Raw genomic sequence first — 21,892 nt, 5'->3', positions numbered from 1 at the left:
GCAAGGGTTTGTTGACTAATCAAAGAACAAAGTATGTTTTGCCTCACAAAGGCTGAGAGATTTTTTTTTTAAATTAACATTACATGAAGACAAACTCTTACCATTACAGCTATTTCAAAACTACTATGTTTAGAGCCAGGCAGTAATGCTGTACATCTTTAATCCCAACACTTGGGAGGTAGAGGCAGTCAAATCTCTGTGAGTTCAAGGCCAGCTTGGTCTACAGAGCAAGTTCCAGGACAGCCAGTGCTGTTATACAGAGAAATCTATCTCAAAAAAAACCAAAACAATCCCTACTATGTTTAATGAGCATAACATAGTGTTTACTATAATTAATCTAACCTTTCTCCTGTTGTAGGATATTTATTTCTAGGATTTTACTATTTTCCAAATCAATTGTTCCTTGAAACATATTTCTAAAGAAGAAATTAATCATTTAAGAGGCAGAGCATTAAGGTTTCGATGTGTTAACAGATTCCTGAAGAAATGTTGCCACTGACTTCTACCAGAGAGAGCATCTGAAAAATGAAAATGAGCCAGGTATGGTGGCACATGCCTGTAGTTCCAATACTTGAGAGGGGAGCAAAAGGACCAGGAGTTCAAAGGACAACCTCAGCTATGAGTTCAAGGCCACCAGGACTACTAAGACCCAATTTCAAAATAAAGCAAAAATGATGGAGGAGAGGGACAAGTTGGAGCAAAGCATAACCACACACATGTATGAAAATTCCACAATAAAGTCTACTGCTTTGTTTGCTAACTTACAAATAAAAATAAATGAGATGAAATATAAAGATAGTGGATGAACAGTATATAGAACAAAGAATAATACAGTCCTTGATTGGACATTAACCAAAAAGTGTAGAAAGTCTTCTCATGACATGCCAAATAATATTAAGTCACTTTCATCATACACACATACATACATACATACATACATACATACATACACACACACATACACACAGAGAGAGAGAGAGAGAGAGAGAGAGAGAGAGAGAGAGAGAGAGAGAGCGCTTCTCACTGGCTGGCCTGAAACTCACTACTTTAGATCAGACTGGCTTTGAACTCACAGAGATCTACTTGCTTCTGCCACCCCAGTGCTGGTAATAAGTTGTGTACCAGGTCTGTCTTTTTTTTTTAATGTTTCTATTAATATTTTACTATTTTATGTGTATAGATGTTTTAGCTGAATGTATGCCTGTGCACCCTCAGAGGCCAGAAGAGGGCACTGGCTCCCCTAGAACTGCAATTGCAGACTTCCGTACTTACAGACTCTTGTGAACCACCGTAAGAGGAGGTGTTCTGTGTGAATGAAGCAGCTATACATGCCATGGTGTGTGGAGATCAGAGGCCAACCCAGGTCCTTATTTCTGACCCTGTTCAAGGAAGGATCTCTCCATTTGCCACTGTGTATACCTGATTAGCCCCCACAAGCTCTGGGGACTGCTGCTCTTACTGTACCCTAGTAGCACTGGGATTACAAATGCAAATCAGACAAGCATAACCAGGCTTTTATGTGAGTTCTAGAGATTTGTACTCAAGCCCTCACACTTGAACAGCAACTACTCAGCAACACTGAGCCATATACCCAGCCCTCATCTTTTTTTTAAACTCTTTTCTTATGCCATACTGGAGCTTGAGTCAAGGGCCTTATACAAGCTCGGTAAGTGTTCTACCCCTAAGGATGAATCCCTTGTATTCATTTTGAGGCTTAAAAAAAGAAGAAGAAGAAGAAAAAAAAAGCTCAAGGTATTAGATATTTTTACATACAGTTTATTCAGTAAAGTTTTGTGAGGAGGATAAGGGTACAGTTTAAAGGTAGAGCACTCCCCTAGCATGATCAAGGTCCTGAGTTTGATTTCCAGCCCCATTTGTTTTATTTTTTTAAATTGTGGAGCCAGGAGATGACTTAGCAGGTAAACTTGCTACCTAGCTTGATGACATGAGTTCAATCCCTGGAACTCACTTGATCAAGGAGAGAACCAACTTCCACAAGTCTCCCCCATCTCTCTTACACATACACACACACACACACACACACACACACACAAATAAATAAATGTAAAAAATAAAATCTATAAAAATGTGAAGTTACATCAGCATTTAAATTTTCACTTTTTTTTCCCCCGAGACAAGGTTCCTCTGTGGCTTTGGAGGCTGACCTCTTGTAGACCAGGTTGGTCTCCAACTCACAGAGATCTGCCTGCCTCTGCCTCCTGAGTGCTGGGGTAAATTTTCACTCATATACACGTGTACCACTTAAGTGCCTGGGACCTGAGGGTGCCAAGAGAGGGCAATGGCTCTCCTAGAACTGGAGTTATAGATGGTTGTGGACTGCCTGATATGGGTGCTGGTAACAGAACCCCAGTCCTCTGCAACAAAAGCAAGTTCCCTTAACTCTCTCCAGCCTGGTTTTTTCATTGTCTTATTCTCATCATAGTTCTCAGGCACTGTCTCAAAACCAGACAAATGGGCTGGAGAAATGGCTCAGAGATTAAGAGAACCTAAATTCAGGTTCTTGAATCTTATATCAGGAAGCTCACAACTGCCCGGAACTCCAGCTCCAGGGAATCTGACTCTCTTTTCTGGCCTTTGCAGGTAACACGGCCCCCCCCACACACACACACACACACAAAGTGATATATACCCACATACACATTAATTTTTTTTACAAAACCAGACAAAAATATTCAGGCATAGTGGCAAAAGCCAGAAATCTAAACAGTCAGCAGGTAGAGGCAAAAGGATCAGGAGAAACAAAATTTGTTTTCTTCTTTGTTTTTTACTTTATTTTTGAGACTAGCTTTTACTATGTAGTTTAGATGGCCTGGGATTTCCTGTGTAGTCCAAGCTAGGCTTGATCTCCTCATTCTCCTGCCTCAGCCTTCTGAAGGTTGGGATTGCAGGAGTGTAGCACCACATCTGTTTTAATTCATTTCATTTGGCCCATGCAATAAACTGTTAAATACTATTACTATCTTTAACAGCAGAAGTAAAAGAGGCAATGAAGGTGATTTCCCTACTCACAAACTATTGGCAAAGCAAGGACCTAATTTCAGGTTGATGCCAGCCCTCTCTTTTGTTTAGTGACTCATACAAACAGGTCCTTTTCTCCCCAATCCACACAGCCACAGAAACAGTTTGTGCTTCAAAGGTGTGGAAAGAAGGCAAAGGGTGGTTTAGCAACTTCTGTATGGGTGCCCTTTGCCTGAAAACCAGAGATAAGCTTTAGCCAGATGCTACCCATGGGCAAGAGAGTCTCTCTCTGGGTGTCCTAAAATAAGCATAACTGTCTTCCAGAAGATGACTCATCAAAGACCAGTGCAGTGGCACATCCTGATAATTCCACCAATAGATAGTGGAGGCAGGAGGATCTGGAGTTCAAGGTCATCTTCAGTTCTAGTGAGCTCAAGGCCAACCTGGGACACATGAGACCGTGTCTAAAAGTAAAAAGAAAACTGATTTACTTAATATATTGAAAGGAAATGCTAGCCCAGACGAGAGGTAAAGAAGGAAACTTCTTTGCTACAATCTCTGCATTAGCAGCCGGCAATTAGCAGGTTCTATACAATCTGATGAGTCATAGGAATTGTCACAACAAGGACAAGGTTGGTGTCTCTGTCCAGGTAGCCCTTGGATCCTCTCATTTGAAGCTAAGTAGTGTATGTATAGACTCAGTACCTTTCTCACACAGGAAAGTGGGGTGTACCAAATTCCTTCCCTTGTATTAACTGACTTGAAGCTAACAGCTTGTGTAGTAAATAAACAGCATGGAACCCTCAAGTTCTTTCACAGGTTGTAGACATACCACTCAGCACCAGAAAGCGAGCGTACAGACTGAAATCCAGCCCCCTACTCTCACCAAGGGCATGAACCTTATTGTAGAGGTACATCCTAAAAGGACAATCCACAACTGGGATGTATGACCACATCACTCCCCACCATGGGAAAAGTCAAGTTTAAGCTCAGAAATAACATGAAACACAATTCCTACACTGTACATCTGGGGCTGGGGTATAGCTCAGTAATAGAGCATTTCCCTAATGTGTTTCGAGACCCTGTGTTTAATCTCCAGCTTATAGAAGGGGCTAGATCCAAGAAGAGATGATAATTCAATTCTCTTAGCTCACCTGTGAATTTTGTTTGTTTTGAGATAGAGTCTCAATATACAGACCAGACTAGCCTTGAACTAACTAACAGAGATCTACCTACCTCAGCCTACTCCTGACTACTGAGCTTACATGTGTGTACCACCTATCAGGTTGTTGTTGCTATTCACACTATAACTCATTTAGTAGTTCAATTTAATGTAGACTGACTTTATCTTCTATTATTGAACACTGGCTTCCTTAGGGTCTTGCTTTAACCCCATAAGCCAAAATCCGGAGGTGTTTTTTCACTTTTTTGTTGTTGCTGCTGCTGTTGTTTGAGACTATATTATCCTATATGACCCAAACTAGCCTCAAATTCACAAGCCTCCTGCCTCAGCCACCTGAGTGCTGGGACTGCAAGCATATGCCACCTCCCTGGAATCTATGACTGATATTTTCCTGTGGAATCTGAGAAACAAACAAGTACAACAACTGCCTCTGCTAATACTTTCAGAAAAAAGACTACCTGCCAAAATGCTAACAGAAAATTGCATCATCGCAGTAGCAGGGGATCAATTTAATATTGTAAGAAATGACATGTGGACAGGGCATGGGCTTGCCAAATTTAGTTGTCACCAAGCATAGTAGCACATGCCTGGAATACCAGCACTTAGGAGGCTGACACAGAAGGATCAGGAGTTCAAGGCCAGCGTTGGCTACATAGTGAGTTTGAGACAACTTTGAGCTAAATGAGACCCTGTCTCAAAAATAAATTAATAAAATATATCTATATCTACATCTGATGTCTAAGCATAGTTACTCCCACTACCACTTGCCTGGTCCTAAGTAATAACAGTAACAAGTATTCAGGCCACAGGCAGTACTCTTACTACCCAGCCCACTGCCCTCTCTCACAACAAAAATATCTAGGAGCAATTGTGTGCCCTGTATTCCCAAGTACTAAAGGACTGATAAAGGAAGAATACTTTAGCCCAGGAATTTGAGGCCAGCTCAGGTTGGCCTTGAATTCACTCTGTAGACCAGTGTGGGCCTTGAACTTGTGGTCTTGCCTCAGCTTCCCAAATGGCTTTGATAACCAGCCTATGCAACCAGGCCAGCCACAGATTATAACTTTGGGACTTATACGTAGACAATATGCACATAAAACCCACGTTCTTAGATTCTTAGCTTCCTCTAGAATAAAATGGGGACGATTTTAACTGCTGCATCTCAATATCCAAAATTATGTTAGTTTGTATGAAAGCACTTTTTTTGTTTTTGTTTTTCGAGACAGGGTTTCTCTGTGTAGCTTTGGGGCCTATCCTGGCACTCGCTCTGGAGACCAGGCTGGCCTTGAACTCACAGAGATCTGCCTGCCTCTGCCTCCCGAGTGCTGGGATTAAAGACATGTGCCACCAAACTAAAATGGTAAAGGTTAAAATACGCAATCCAAAATTAATCCTGAGAGGCAGCTCAACTAACTAGGAATTCTATACTGAGAATAGCCTATGTCTCATGGCTGTTTAACACTAATACCAGGCGTCAAGTGAGTCAGCCTAATAGAGGAATAGGATCTTACCAGACAGACCGTTTTGTTTGTTTGTTTGTTTGTTTGTTGAGACCTATTATGTAGTATTATCTGGCCTTAGACTCACAGGGACCCATCTGCCTCCGCCCCCGAGTTCTAGAATTAAAAACATGCACCACCACATCTGGCTCCAGATAGTTCTTCTCCTGCTTCTTCCTACAGACCTATATTTCCTACTTCTGGAGGCAGAGTACAGTGAGGTCTGACTACAACCACCACAGTATGCAGATATTTTTAATAGTTTCTTTTTTTGTTTGTTTATTAGTTTTAAACTGTCATGTACTGAGAATTTCGTCATCATCTGTTAATGATGTTTATACTAGTTAACATTCAGAACTATGTAAGAATTTCTATGTAAGAATTTAAACCCAGCACTGGGGAGGCAGAGGCTGGCAGATCTATGAGTTTAAGGCCAGTCTGGTCTACAGAGCGAGTTCCAGGACAGCCAGAGCTATGCAGAGAAACCCTGTCTCAAATGAACAAACAAAAAAAATTCTTATGCCTTAGGGTAGTGGTTCTCAACTTGTAGGTGACGACCCTTTGGCAAACCTCTATCACCAATTATGGTTGCATTACAATTTGTAACAGTAGCACAGTTATGAAATAGCAATTAAAATAATTTTATAGTTGGGGGTCACCACATGAGGAACTGTATTAAAGGAGTGCAGCATTAGGAAGGTTGAGAACCGCTGCCTTAAGGACTTGATTTTACAAAACCCTAAATAACAAAACTATCATTCTTTTGCTTGGGTTTTCTTCTTTTTTTTTTTTACATTTATTTATTATTTATTTATAGTGTGTGTGTGTGTGGAGGGCGGGAAGTGCTAGTTCTCTCCCTCCTAAGGACTGAACTCAGATCATCAGGGTTAGCAGCAAGTGCCTTTACTTTGTGAGACAGCTCCCCACCCCCTGCCATTTGTTTGTTTGTTTGGCTTATTTTAAGGAAACTCAGACTAAGAAATGATAAATAGATGCTGAAGACATGGCTCAACGGTTAAGATCACTTGTTTCTCTGTTCAAAATACCCACTTTAAAAAATGAGGCATGTTTGTAGAACCCTTGCTGGGGTAGCAAAGATGGGACGATTCCTGGGGCTTGCTGGCCTAGTCTAATTGGTGAATCCCATGTCCTGATGAGTAACTCCAGCTCCAGAGGATCCTATGCCTCTGGCCTGCTCGGTCACCTGTCCAAACATGTACATATGTCACCACACACACACACACACACACACACACACACTTTCTGTTTTTTCTTTTCTTTTTCTTTCTTTCTTTCTTTTTTTTTTTTTGGGGGGGGGGGTTAGAGACAGGGTTTCTCTGTAGCTTTTGGAGCCTGTCCTTGAACTCACTTTGTAGACCAGAATGGCCTCAAACTCACTGAGATCCACCTGTCTCTGCCTCCCAAGTGCTGAGTTTAAAAGCATGTGCCACCACCACCCAGTTTACAAATGAATTATTAAATAAAATCAAGTGGGGCTGGGGGCATAGCCCAGTAGTACAGCACTGTCCTAGCAGATACAAGAGCCAAATATATATTTTAGTATATCAAGACATTTAAAATAGGTGGAGTGTTTTGTTTTGCTTTTTATTTGATATAGAGTCTCAGGTAGCCACAAACTCACTATATAATTGAAACGGTCCTTGAATTCCTGATCCTCCTGCCTCTACTATTCCAGTGCTGAAATTATAGGTAAGTGCCATCACGCCTGTTTTAAAGATATTATTAAACATATTATTTTCAGTAGAGATGGGCACAAACATGCCTGGGCATGCACATTAAAGTCAAAGAACAAACTTGGGTGACTAGGTCCTCTCCTTTCTCATCATGGTTCCTGAGGACGGAACTCAGTTGTCAGGCTTGGCAACTCTGACCCATCTTGCCAGCCTACCCCCATCTCTTTTTGAATACTTCTCTTTCCTGTGTATCCATGGTCTTAAACTCACTATATAGCTCAAGCTGTCCTTAGAATCGTCCTTCCTAGACTTGGGGCTTACGGATGTATGTCAAATACAACCAACCTGAACAACTTCCCTTTGGAACTGGATATTCCAGGCGCAGGTACTTTTCCTGTTGCAGTTAGGACTCAACATTTCTCCCAAAGGGCCTTGTTGCCTTTATTGGATACACCAAGCTTATCTTCACTGCTCTGAGATTCCTCTGTCTAAAGCACTCTCCGAAGATAGAGGCCTATTAAGCTCTTATATCATTCTAGGGCTTCTCTAGCCTGAATCACCAAACTGTTCAAAAACAAACAATCCCAAAGGCTTATGAACCACGTGGTCAGGGTTAGTCACAGTTATTGACTGGCCAATTTTCTGTGTTAGTTTCTTCTGCATCATTGTGACCAAAATAACCTGAAGGAAACCACTTCGTGGAGGAAAGATTTACTTGGCTCATATTTTCATCAGTGTTAGTCAGTCGTGGCAGGGAAGGCATAGCAGAGTTCATGGCAAAACACCTCACATAGTAGACGACGGGAAGCAGAGACTACAGTCAGAAGCAAGAGCAGGAATCATCTTCACTGGACCATTTGCCCCCAGTGAACTACTTCCACCAGGCAGGATCTACCTCTTCAAAGCTTGAGAGCTTCAAAATAACATCACAAGTCCATTTTAAAGAGACCTCGTGGAAGACTGGAAAGAAGGTATATTCTGTGATGCTAGGGTGGAATTTACTGCCAGCATCTGTCAGGGCTTTGGGATCTACAATGCCATTTCAATCTGATATTTCTGGGTTTTTGTTTTGTTTTGGAGTTTTTTGTTTTGTTTTTCGAGACAGGGTTTCTCTGTGGCTTTGGAGGCTGTCCTGGAACTAGCTCTTGTAGACCAGGCTGGTCTCAAACTCACAGAGATCCACCTGGAGTTTTATGTTTTTATTTTGTTTTGTCTGGAAGACATGTCCATTGGAGAAAGGAGAGTATTAAAATCACATATAATTATTGTGCTGGGATTAATCAGTGGCCTAACCTATAGTAATATTGGTTTTATGGATTTTTTTGATGTGTGTATGTTTGGAATTGTAATCTCCTGGTGGATTTTTAACAATTGGAAGAAACAAACTATATTCCATGACACACTGTGGTACAAGGAACAGTCACGAGAACCAGACACCCTTTGTCAGTTACTGACAGGCTAACTATCCACTGACTTTTCCAGTAGAGTTTATTTGTGCTGTTAAACTGGCATACTAAATGACACTCTTATTCACTCTCAAAGTTATTCAGGCTGAAGATCAAATGGTAAGGTTACTCTGTTGTGTCTAACCTTAAAAATCTGTTTAGGATTTTAGAAGACTGGTCTCCTAAATTACAGCTCTAAGGATAAAACTGTAAGAATATACATTGTTTCTTAAGCATTCTATGTATATAGTAAGGTATTGTTACAATTACTATTACTGAAAATGTTGAGTCAATAAAGTATCAACTATCTCCAGGTGGTGGAGGCCCACACCTTTAAATCCCAGCACTGGGGAGGCAGAGGAAGGCAGATCTATGAGTTTGAGGCCAGCCTGGTCTTCAAAAGGAATTCCAGGACAGTCTCCAAACCTACAGAGAAACCCTGTCTTGAAAAACCAAGAAAAAAAAAAAAAAAGCATCAACTATCAAAATACTCTTTAAAACAAAAAACAAAAAACAAAAAAATAGGGGCTATAGAGATAGCTCAGCAGTGAGCAGCTCTTGCAGAGGACCCAAGGTTTGATTCCCAGCACCATGATGACTCACAAACATCTGTAACTCCAGTTCAAGGGGATCCAATGCTCTTCTGATTTCTGTGTGCACTAGGCACACCCGTGGTACACATACCTACATCTACAGGCAAAACAGGTATGTACACAAAATAAACCTTAAAAAAAAATGAACCACTACAAGGCTAGGTATGATGATCCATAGCTGAATACTTGATCTTCTTCCTCTATGTCCCGAGTACTGGGATCACAGCCATGGATTACATCTGGGCTCTCTCAGGTATCCCTCCTAGCCACAAAAAATAGACTAAAACACCTCCTTTCCAGCATAAGAGCTGTTCATTTTGATTAAGTCCAATTTGTCCTTTCTTCTGTCACTGGTGCTGTTGTCACAGGTAAGAAAACAGCCTAATCCGAGCATTTATGCTTATGCTTTCTTCTAAGAATGTTATAGTTTCAGCTCTTACATTTGGGTTTAGTTCATTTTTGTTCATGGTGTGAGGTTTCCATATGGTTATCCAGTTGTGACGGAAATACATACATTCCCCTATTACATTATTTTGGTGTCCTTGTTGTAAATAAACTGACCATCATGAAGTCAGAACCTATTTATAGACTTCCTGGCCCACTAATCTAAATGTCTACCTTTATACTGCTACCACATTTTTTTTTTCTTTTTGGTTTTTTGAGACAGGGTTTCTCTGTAGCTTTGGAGCCTATCCTGGCACTCGCTCTATAGACCAGACTGGCCTCGAACTCACAGAGATCCGCCTGCCTCTGCCTCCTGAGTGCTGGGATTAAAGGCGTGTGAGCCACCCAGCTGCTATCACACTACCTTGATTAATGTAACATTTTAGTGAATTTTAAAATTAGGAAATGGGTGCCAAGAAGATGACTCAGCAGGTAAAGGCAATTGCTGCCAAGTTTGATAACCTGAGTTTGGGATTTCTAGGATCCACATCACCAAAGGAGAGAACCAACTTTTAAAAGTTGTCCTCTGACCTCCATACAGGTTGCACCCCACCCCACCACAAACACACACACAGAGTAAATAAGCTATAATATGTTTTTAAGTTATAAAATAAAAATAGAAAATATGGGATGGGGACGTAGGTCAGTTCATAGAGTGCCTTGCATGCACACAGCTCTGGCTTCAATACCCATAATCAAATAAACTGGCTGTAGTAGCAACGGCCTGCAGTATCAGACTCAAGGTGGAAGCAATAAGATCAGAAGTTTAAAGTCATCCTTGGCTACACAGAGTTGGAAGCCAAATAGAGGAGAGTTCCTGGTCAGGAATTTCGTCTTAAACAAACAAATGAGATCAGTCAGTGAGGCTGAAGATGCAGCTCAGCAGTAGGATGTTGCCTAATATGCACACAGCCCTGGATTCAATCCCAAGCACCACGATAAAGAAATAAAGGCACTTTTTAACTCAGAGATGTGAATTCTCTAACTTGGTTCTTCCTTTTTAATTTATCTTTTACATTTATTGATTTTTGCAATTGACGGCACAAGTGTGCCAGGATATATGTGTGACAGGCAACTCTGAGAAATTGGATCTCTCCCTCCAAGTAGGTTCTGGAGATCAAACTCGGGTAGTAAGAATTAACAGAGGGCTGGAGAGATGGCTCAGAGGTTAAGAACACTGACTGCTCTTCCAGAGGTCCTGAGTTCAATTCCCAGCAACCACATGGTGGCTCACAGCCATCCGTTATGAGATCTGGTGCCCTCTTCTGGTGTGCAGATATACATGGAAGCAGAATGTTGTATACATAATAAATAAATAAAATCTTGAAAAAAAGAAAAAAAGAATTAACAGCAAGCACATTTACCCACTGAGTCATCTCTGTCAGCACTGGTTCATAGGAATCCTTTGGCTCTTCTAGATCAAAAAAATTTCTATTAGACCCTTTGGATCAATTTGTCACTTTCTTTTTTTTTTTTTTTTTTTTTTTTTTTTTTTTTTTTTTTTTTTTTTTTTCCGAGACAGGGTTTCTCTGTGGCTTTGGAGGCTGTCCTGGTACTAGCTCTTGTAGACCAGGCTGGTCTCGAACTCACAGAGATCCGCCTGCCTCTGCCTCCTGAGTTCTGGGATTAAAGGCGTGCACCACCACCGCCCGGCTTCAATTTGTCACTTTCTACAAGATGAAATTTGGATGGTAATTGCCCTGAATTATAAATCAGTTAAGGGAGTATCGCTAGCTTTAAAATATTAAGCAGATTTAGATAGATAGAGATACATACATACATACATATATACATACATACATACATACATACACAGTCTTATGAACTCCAATTACTGGATCTTTAATTTCTTAGTTTTCAGATGTTATTTGCTTCTTTTGTTAAATTGATTACTTTGTGTTTTGTTTTTTTTTTTAAGATTTTATTTATTATGTATACAACATTCTTCTTCCAGGTATATCTGCACACCAGAAGAGGGCACCAGATCTCATAACAGATGGTTGTGAGCCACCATGTGGTTGCTAGGAATTGAACGCAGGACCTCTGGAAGAGCAGTCGGCCCTCTTAACCTCTGAGCCATCTCTCCAGCCCTACTTTGTGTTTTTTTATATTTGTATTTTATCATCCTCATTGTATGTACATTTGAGGTATATGAGAATGAATCAATGGTGCTCATATGGAGCACCATTTAAAAACTTTTAAAAACTTGGTTCTCACCTTTGATCCCAGCACTTGGGAGATACAGGCAGGTGGATTTCTGTGAGTTCAAGGCCGGCCTGGTCTACAGATTGAGTTCCAGGACTGGCTCTACAGCTACTGAGAAACCCTATCTCAAAAAACCAAAAAATAAATAAATAAATAAAAGAAAAAAGAAAAAGAAAGAAGAAAAGAAAAGAAAGAACAAAAGAAAGAAAAAAGGAAGGAAGGAAGGAAGGAAGGAAGGAAGGAAGGAAGGAAGGAAGGAAAGAAAACAATTTTGGAAAAAAAAAACCCAACTAAAAACTTGGTTCTCTCCTTCCACCATAGAATCCAGGGATTAAACTCATCGGCCTGTATAGCTAGTGCTTCTACCCACTGAGCCATCTTGCCAGCCCAATGTTATTTTTCTGAGACAGGATCTCATGTAGCCCAACCCAACCTTGAGCGTACTATGTAGTTGAGGCTAACCCTGAACTTCTTCCAGCATCAATTCCCCAATGCTGGGATTACCAGCATTCACTACCACACCACGTTTATGTGGTACTGGGAAATGAACCCATGGTACTGCAATGTTAGGAAAGTATTTTACCAATTGAGCTACATCCCCAGACCTATTTTGATCCTTTTGATGTTTCTGTAAATGAAATTACCTTCTCTTGCTACTATTCCCAGGTCAGCCACTGTTAGTGTACATATAGTACATTAAATACAGTAAATCTTCCATACTTCTATTATATCCTATAACTTTGTTTAAATTGCATTTTGGTTCTAACATTTGTTTTGTGTGATTCCTTGAAATTTTTATCATTAAAATGGTTTTCATGGTGTTTTGTTTTGAGATAGGATATACATATACATAGACCAGGCCAGCCTTGAACTCACAGAAGCCTACCTGCCTCTGTTTCCTGAACACTGCCACACCAGGTCTCACTAACGGTGTTTTAACACACATTTTAAACACAAAGGCTAAGAGAGAGAGGGGTTTCCAGAAAGAAAGATACATCCCATAGGAGGGGCATGGGTGTGTGCTTACCCTAACAGAGAGCAGCAGGAAGTAAGACATACTCAAAGGAGAGTCACTGCATTGGAATTTTCTAAGCATAAGATCATTTCATCAGCAAATAAAATAGTTTTTCTTCTTCCCTTCCAATATGGATGCTGTGTTAGTTGTTAATCTGCTGCTACGATAAAATATTGACCAACGGCAACTTGGGGAAGTTTATTTGACTTCCATATCCCAATCACTGTCGTCATTAAGGGAAGTCAAACAAGAGGAGACACAGGAAGCATGGAGGGAAGCTGCTCACTGGCTTGCTTTGCTCTGAATCCTCACAAGCCAGCCCCCCTTATCTGTACCTTACCTTACCTGTACCTCTCTCAACATTCCTATCTTCCAAGCTCCCATAACAGCTCATTAAGTTTCGATAATTCAATGGCCTTTTCTAGCCCAAAGCTTCAAATTCTTCCTCAATCATCCCCAAAAACAACGTAGTCAGGTCTGTCTCAGCACCAATTTCTGTCCTACTGTGCTTCTGTCACTGTCACAAACACCATGATCAGAAGCAACTTGGGGAGGAAAGTATTTCACCTTACATGTTATAATCCATCATTTGAGAGATGTCAAGACAGGAATTCAAACACAAGCAATCCCTGGAGGCAGGAACTGAAGCAAAGATCATAGAAGAATGCTGCTTACTGGCTTGCTCTCTATGGCCTGCTCAATCTGCTTTCTTTCTTTCTTTCTTTCTTTCTTTCTTTCTTTCTTTCTTTCTTTTTTTTCTTTTTGGTTTTTCCAGACAGGGTTTCTCTGTGTAGCTTTGGAGCCTATCCTGGCACTCACTCTGGAGACCAGGCTGGCCTTGAACTCACAGAGATCTGCCTCTGCCTCTTGAGTGCTGGGATTAAAGGCGTGCGCCACCAATGCCCAGCTTTCAACCCGCTTTCTTATACAATCCATGCCCAACTATCGGGGTGACACTACCCACAGTGAACTCTCCCACATCAATTGGCAGTAGGAAAAATGCCCCACAGACCAGTTCCCTCAGTTGAGGCTTGCTGTTCCCAAGTGACTCTGTATCAAGTTGACAATAACTGACCAGCACAGATACATGTTATTTCTTTTCTTACCTAATTGACCTGACTAGAGCCTCTGGCACAGTGTTGATTAAAGGTTTCAAGAGCATACATCCTTGTTTTATCTCTGTGGGAAAAATTCAATTTTTCACCATTTGGCATGAGATTGGCTATGTGGTTTATTTGTTTTTGTTTTTGTTTTGTTTTTATAGATACACCTAGCAGGTTAAAGATGAACCCTTCAGGGCTGGAGAGATGGCTCAGGAGCATTTACCTCTCTTGCAGAGGACCTAGGTTGGGTTTCCAGCACCCACTTGGTGGCTAACAACCATATGTAACTCCAGGATTCAATGCCCTCTTCTGGCCTCCTAAAGCACTGCACAGACATAATGCACAGACATACATGCAGGCAAAACTCACATATACAGAAAACAAGAGAGGGAGGAAGACAGAGACAGACAGATAGATAGACAGACAAGCCCTCCTACTCCTAATTGTGGGCTCCCCCTCAATAGCAAAATGGGACTGAAAATAACAAATTAGTAAATTTTATTTGGTTTCCAGAGCATACATTAAAAAAATTATTTATGACTTTGTGTGCACCGAGGTGCACATGTGGAGGTCAGAAGACAAGGTGCAGGACTCAGTTCTCTCCTTCCACAATGTAACTTCTAGGAAGGGGACTCGGGTTGTCAGGCTTGGTGGCAAGTGCATTGACCCAGGCAGCCATCTTGCCAGTCCACATATAATGTTTAATGCTTGCTTTAAAAAACATTCCCCAAATAACCGGGCAGTGGTGGTGGCACACACCTTTAATCCCAGCACTCGGGAGGCAGAAGCAGGCAGATCTCTGTGAGTTCGAGGTCAGCTTGGTCTACAAAGCTACACAGAGAAACCCTGTCTCAAAACAACAATAACAACAACAACAAAAAATACCAGAATATCGCTTGATTTTTCTAATATTTCAGCAAATGATCTCCAAATTGTTTGAATTCTGGGTGGCATGTAGCTGCAGTCTATGTTCTTCTTAACTCAATCTTCTCCCATTAATAGTCTATTTTCACTTCTCCATGGCACCTCCAATTTCACGTTCACGGGCATCTTTAATTCTTTCAGCAATAAATCTAGCTGCCTTTGTGAATGGGGCCACTCTAAATGTCTGTGAGGGTGTAACATTAACAGAGGGTTGGAAATAGCAAACCTCAAAAGTAAATTACAGGAGCCACAAACTCAGTCAAGAACTTCCCAGGAGGGAAGAAACTAAAACACAAGCAAATGTACACATTAAAACAAAGCCTAGGTACTAAGAGAGCTCACTGGCTCAAAGGCTCAACACCCAGAACAAACTAAACTCCTGGAGCCTAAGGGTTCTAAGGATTCCAGATGAAAGAAAACAAAAAACACTTTAATCCAAATGGTATATAGGCTAATGAAAAACAATAAACATCTCTTCATTTGCTTTGCTATTTGTGTTTATTACTGATCTTTTTTTTTTTTTTTTCCCAATAGAATGTTGTTATGTAGCCCAGGCTGATCTAGAACTAGCAACCATCCTGGTTCGGCCTCCTGAGTGCTAGAATTCCCAGTTCTGGCCCACTACTTCTGGCTGGGTGCAAACCTTTTCGTTCATTCAAGCAATATTCCTACTTCAATCTCCCTTGCCATTGGGACAAGGTGGACTAAGTGGATGCCCCTGTCCCTGGCTATCATGCTGTAGACGCAGGAGAAGAATGTATCACACCCATTCCAACATACAGAGACTAGAACTATGAATATTCAAGTGTAAAGACTAACACTGTGTAGCCCTGGCACTCGCTCTATAGACCAGACTGGCCTCGAACTCACAGAGATTCACCTGCCTCTGCATCCCAAGTACTGGGATTAAAGATTTGTGGGCCACCACAGACTAGCAAATCTGCTTAATTTGAACAGTAAAAAAATTGTTTGGTTCTAATGTTTAATGCATACCCACTGTGGTAAATATATGATCATTAGTGCTGTATGGGTCCAATGCTTTGACAAATGCTAATGAGCAAGGTATTTTTATCTGTAGCTGTTTATGCCAGTGTAAACGTTAATGCAGTGGAAAATGCAAATGATGTTTTCCTATTATTATGAAAATAGCCTTGACTTCACACATTCTCTGGAAAAGGTCTGGGGAACTTTAGGGTCTACAGGACCACATTTTGAGTGGCTCTATGAAACATGTGGCTGTTTTAAAAGGAAAATTGTTTTCCATGTATATTTTCTCATAAAATTGGTACTCCAGCCTATAATTCAAACACAAAGGAGACTGAGGCAAAAGGACCACTGAAAGTTTAAGGACAGTGTGGGCTACACAGTGAGTTTCAGGCCAACATAGACTACAAGTAAAATTCTGTCTAAAAGTTCTGTCTAAAAGTATCACAGTAAATAGGGCAAACAGGGCAGTGGTGGGTGGTGGCAGACACCTTTAATCCCAGCACCCAGGAGGCAGAGGCAGGCAGATCTCAGTGAGTTAAAGGCCTGGCCTACAAAGTGAATTCCAGGACAGCCAAGACTATTATACAGAGAAACCCTGTCTCCAAAAAAAAAAAAAAAAAAAAAAAAACACAATAGCTAAATAAAATTGAAATTGCAGGGATAAGCTACAGTAGGGAAAAATATTATATGCTGCCCTGTAATTCATTTCTTTCTGTACTGGCTAATTTGATGTCAAATTGACACAAGCTGGAATCATCAGAGAAGAGGAGTCTCAATTGAGGAAATGCCTCCATAAGATCCAGCTGGTAGGCTTTTCTTAATGATTGATGGAGGAGAGCCCAGCCCATGGTCCTGGGTCTGCTAAGCAAGCCATGAAGACAACTCAGGACACAACCCCCTCCATGGCCTCTTCATCAGCTCCTGCCTCCAGGTTCCTGCCCTGGGTGAGTTCCTGTCCTTACTGCTTTTGATGATGAACTGTTATACGGAACTGTGAGTGAAATAAACCCTTTCTTCTCTAAGTTGCTGAAAGTGAGTTTCCAGGACATCCAGAGCTACATAGTGAAACCCTGTCTCAAAAAACAAAACAAAAAAAGGCAGGCAGATAAGCAGGAAGGAAGAAAGGGAGGAAGCAAGGGAGGAAGGAAGGGAAGGAAGGAAAAGAAAAGAACAGCTGGGTGGTGGCAGCACACGCTTTTAATCCCAGCACTTGGGAGGTAGAGGCAGGTGGATCTCTGTGAGTTCAAGGCCAGCCTGGTCTACAAGAGCTAGTTCCAGGACAACCTCCAAAAGCCATAGAGAAACCCTGCCTCGGAGGGGGGAAAAAAAAAAAAAAAAAGAAAGAAAGAAAGGAAAGAAAAGGGGGGAGAGAGTTGAGGAGAAGCAAATCAAGCAAGGTAGCGCTTATAGTTGGGGGGTTGAGGCAGGAGTATCTGTCAATCAAGCCTAGCTTGCCCTACATAAGGAGACCCTGTGTAAAAACAGAGACAGTAGTTAGGACACACTGACCAGAACTTCCAGGACAAAACTCTACCTATAAACTAACCCCATTTCCTACACAATGGGTCTCTTTCTCATGTCAGGCCTACCCTACTCCACATGAGTTTCCATCTCTCCTAAGGGCAAAGTTCCTAAAGCTGGCCTATGCTGCTATTCATTACCAGTCACTTAACCTTTGGGGATCAAAGTCACACTACTGAGCGCCTGTCTTTCACAAAGGGTATTATTCCTCTTTTCTCTTTCCCTCAGTGTTGCTAAGGAGCAAAGTCCAGGGCCTTGGACATGCTAAACAAATGCCTTATTACTGGTGTACATCCACAGTCCCCAAAACAGAATTTGTTCCCTACTACTGAGTGAGGGTTTTTGAAACAGACAGGAAGTTGACTTTCCCTAAAAATATAAGGCAGAATGGAATGGGAGGAGAAGAGAGAGGGGAAACTTTGGTAGTGATGTAAAATAAATTTAATTAATAAAATACTTATTTATTTGCATAAAATCCAGTTTTGAAATAGTAATGCTAATGTAAATGGGATTTGTTATCAATAGAACTATTCATATTTCCAAATTAGGGTAAAATATAAATTATAAAGTAGGGTAGGGTCAGGCGGTGGTGGTGCACACCTTTAATCCCAGCACTGGGAGGCAGAGACAGGTGGATCTCTGTGAGTTCAAGGCCAACCTGGTCTACAGAGAGAGTGCCAGGATAGGCTCCAAAGCTACACAAAGAAACCCTGTCTCAAACAAATAAATAAATAATAAATAAATAAATAAAGTATGGCATGATGGATCATCCCTGTAGATCTTAGCACTTGTTAAGAAGATTGCCACCAGTTAAAGGACATTGTGGGCTATGGAGACCAGCCTAGACTACAGAGTGAGAAACCTTTAAAAAAATAAAAAAAAGCATGGTGAACCACACCTTTAATCCCAAAAGTAAGGAAATGAGGCAAGAGAGTTTTGGCAAGAGGAAAACCAACCTGCCCTACATAGTTAGAAGCCAGTCAGGGCTACATATCGAGATCCTATCTTAAAAGGAGAGGGGGTGGCAAACCAACAGAAGCTAAGAAATGGCTCAGCTGTTTTACTCATCTAGAGGACCCAGGTTTGACTAACATCACCCACATGGTAGCTTATAACTATCGGTGACACCAGGTGCCGGAGATCTGATGCCCTTTCCTGGTTTCTGTGGGCACTTTGTGCATGTAGTGCACAAATATAAAATCAAATGCTCATCCACATTAAAAATAAATCAATTTTTTAACTAAAAAGAAACCAACTGTTTAACTAAACCAATTGTTTAACTAAAAACAAACCAACAAGAGAAAAGCTGGTCATAGCAGCTGGTGACCTAGCATTTGGGAGATGTGCAGGAAAACCAGTATCAACATACCCTTGGCTTATGTTCAAGGCCAGACCAGTATATAAGACACAAAGCAACAACAACAAATTCTAAGAAATGGGAATGCTCTTTAGCATAAATCACAAAGCTAAACAAATTTTGTGTGAATCTATATTCAACAATGTTAACTGCTTAAAAGAGAAACACGCAATAGAGGTAAGCTTACATATAACATAGTACATAAAGCAAAATTTTTTAAAAAGTTAAATATTAGATACCCCGATTAAACTACTCATTTTCCTTCCAAGGGTAGGTCTATTTCTCTTTTCATGAGAAGGAATATTAGTTATAATATCCTAAAATATTTCATGAAAGCCTGAGTTCAGATGCCTGCTACCCACATAAAAGCCAGGTGTGCCTGTGGCATCTGTAACCCTAGCACAGGAAGGTAGGGTGGGGGTTTTGTGTAATGGGACACAAAGATGATGACACACAAGGATAGGCAGATCCCTGAAGCTCACTGGCCAGCTTAGTTTAGGCTACCAACAAGCTCTGGGTTCAATGAGAGACTGGGTCTCAAAAACATACAGAGAGGAACAATAGAGGAAACCACCCAAAGTTGACCTGAAGCCTCTGGACACATACATGCATCCACACAAAAAAATGTTTAAAAAAATTAAAAAATAACCTTGTGTGTTGGGACAGCCTTAATCCCAAGAGACAGAGGCAGGCAAATTTCTGTGAGTTCAAGGCCAACTTAGTATACATAATGAATTTCAGGCTAGCCCCGTTGCATAATGAGACCATGTCTCCGAATAAATAAATAAAAATAAAATGCATATTTCAGAAATTGTAGGCCAAATAAACTTATGTTTTATTTTATTTATCCCAGCCATGTACACAGTAGTATGAATATATTTAGAGAGCAAAATTTGATTCAAACAGATAAGAGCTGACTGTAAAATTCTACATTAAATGAGAATTTTGAAAACACATTGGAGCTAGGTGGGCTATGACTATAATTCCAAAATAGGGAGGCCTAGGCAGGAGGCTCTAGAAGTTGAGTCTTACTTGTGCTGCTGATATAGTCCTTGCCAAAGAAAAACTAAAACAAACAAAAGTGGGTTTGATGGTTTTTGTTTTAAATAGGGTCTGTCTCTGTAATCTAGGCTGGTTTTGAACTTGTGAAGAACCTCCCAGATCTGCCAGGCATTCACATGTAGGGTTTTGTTTGTTCTTTTGAAACTGACTTGAACTCACTAATAGTAGAGGGTGACCTTGAATTCCTGCTCCTCCTGCCTCCACCTCTCCAATGCTGGGATTATAGGATTGCTGGGGGTTTGTTTTTTAAAGACCATAGTCCCGGCTGCTCTGGGATTCGTTACACAGACCAGGCAGCTTCAAATTCCAGGTAATTCTTCTGTCCTGGTTTCCCAAGTCTGGCATTTAGAGGCCCGATATTTGTAACAAAATGTAAGCACAGGTAAACAAAAATTACTAAACACCCACCAATCACAGCACTAAGAAACGCCACAGGTCGCCCAAATTACGCATTTGTTTAAGTCAACAACAGCTCCTTCCTCCCTCAAGGCTATCCCTCCGGCGTCAGAGAAGACGGGGGTGGGGGGGGATGATTTGTGACTTCTCCCTTTTTGATCCCTCGCCCTGATCCACCTGCTTAGAAGTGTCAAGGAAACTAGAACTGGTTAACGGTGACCAGCTGCAGAAAGAAACAAACGTCCCTGACAACCCACAGCTGAGCAAGCAAGGGCTGTTTATTCACCAACGCGTTCGTTCCTTTTGGGGGCTGCCGGCGAGCCCTGGAAGGATGGGCGACAGGCAGCACCTCGGAGAAGGTTCCTGGACAGGCAGAGGGGTCCTCTCGCACCCGCCACCCACGCCCGATCCTCTCGTCGCACTCGCGCGCGCGCACACACACACACACACACACACACACACACACACACACACACACACTGCACTCACGCGCACACACGCGCGCGCACACACACACACTGCACTCACGCGCACACACGCGCGCGCACACACACACTGCACCACGCGCACACCCGCGCGCGCGCGCACACACACACACACACACACACACACACTGCACCCACGCGCACACTCAGGCGCACAGGCGCGCGCGCACACACACACACACAAACACACTGCACTCACGCGCGCACACACACGCGCGCGCACACACAAACTGCACTCACGCGCACACGCGCGCGCGCACACACACACAAACACACTGCACCCACGCGCGCGCGCGCGCGCACACACACACACACACACACACACACACACACACACACACTCACGCACACCGGTGAGAACGGTCGCGTTACCCACCCGTCCGCCCGCCCGCCCCTCCGGAGCAGCCCCGCACTAAGTCACCCGGTCCCACCCCGAAGATGGGCTCTGACGCGGCCGAGGCTGACCCGAGCGCCCGACCTCCCGCCACCGCGGCCGGGCGTGCTGGACCCGACCCAGAAACTGGCCCTCCAAGCCACCTCCCCTCACCTGGCTCTGTCCCACCTGAGCGCGAGAGCTGAGGGGGCAAGACGCGGAGAAGGGGCGCTGACCTTGTTGCTACTGACAGCGGAGCGCCACATGCTGCCGCTTCCCGGACAGCGGCCCGAAGGACATTTTTCCCCCTGGAGGAAGGAAACGGGAGGGCGCCGGCCCTGCGGCGGCGGGCGCGGCGGCGGGGGTCCCAGCGGGCTGTGCAGCCTCTAGCGGGGACGGTCCGAGGACTACATCTCCCAGGCTGCTCCGAGCCGCCCCTGCGTCGTGACCCCGGCGCGCACGGAGGCGGTGACTCTTACCTCACAGAGGTAGCTCCTCCGCCGGCAGCAGCTCGGCGCCCCGGCGGTCCATGGACCGGAACCCCGGGCGGACCGGCAGGAACCCGGGCCGCGACCGCCGCCTCCCGGCCCCAGGCTCCTCCCCCTCGCTCCCCGCCGCCCCTGCGGA

General features: G+C 42.7%; 1 protein-coding gene across 9 annotated transcripts in view; it reads right to left on the bottom strand.

Moving 5' to 3' along the window:
* The window catches only part of Cpeb3 (cytoplasmic polyadenylation element binding protein 3), a 191,394-nt gene extending 169,534 nt beyond the window's left edge, over window positions 1–21,860 (bottom strand). For 4 of the 9 annotated variants that reach the window (XR_004768993.1, XM_035441872.1, XM_027406327.2 and 1 more), the window contains exon 1: window positions 21,440–21,546. The gene's annotated coding sequence lies outside the window, so the exon portion shown is untranslated. Of the gene's footprint in view, window positions 1–21,439; window positions 21,635–21,744 lie in introns of those variants that run through there. The other 5 variants (XM_035441870.1, XM_035441867.1, XM_035441865.1 and 2 more) reach the window with 5 other exon arrangements.
* Window positions 21,861–21,892: the final 32 nt, after the last annotated feature.

Source organism: Cricetulus griseus, chromosome 3 (genome assembly GCF_003668045.3).
Source record: "Cricetulus griseus strain 17A/GY chromosome 3, alternate assembly CriGri-PICRH-1.0, whole genome shotgun sequence".
NCBI lineage: Eukaryota > Metazoa > Chordata > Mammalia > Rodentia > Cricetidae > Cricetulus > Cricetulus griseus.
The sequence above is the reverse complement of the archived record's forward strand: the minus strand, read 5'-3'. Positions and strand labels throughout refer to the sequence as shown.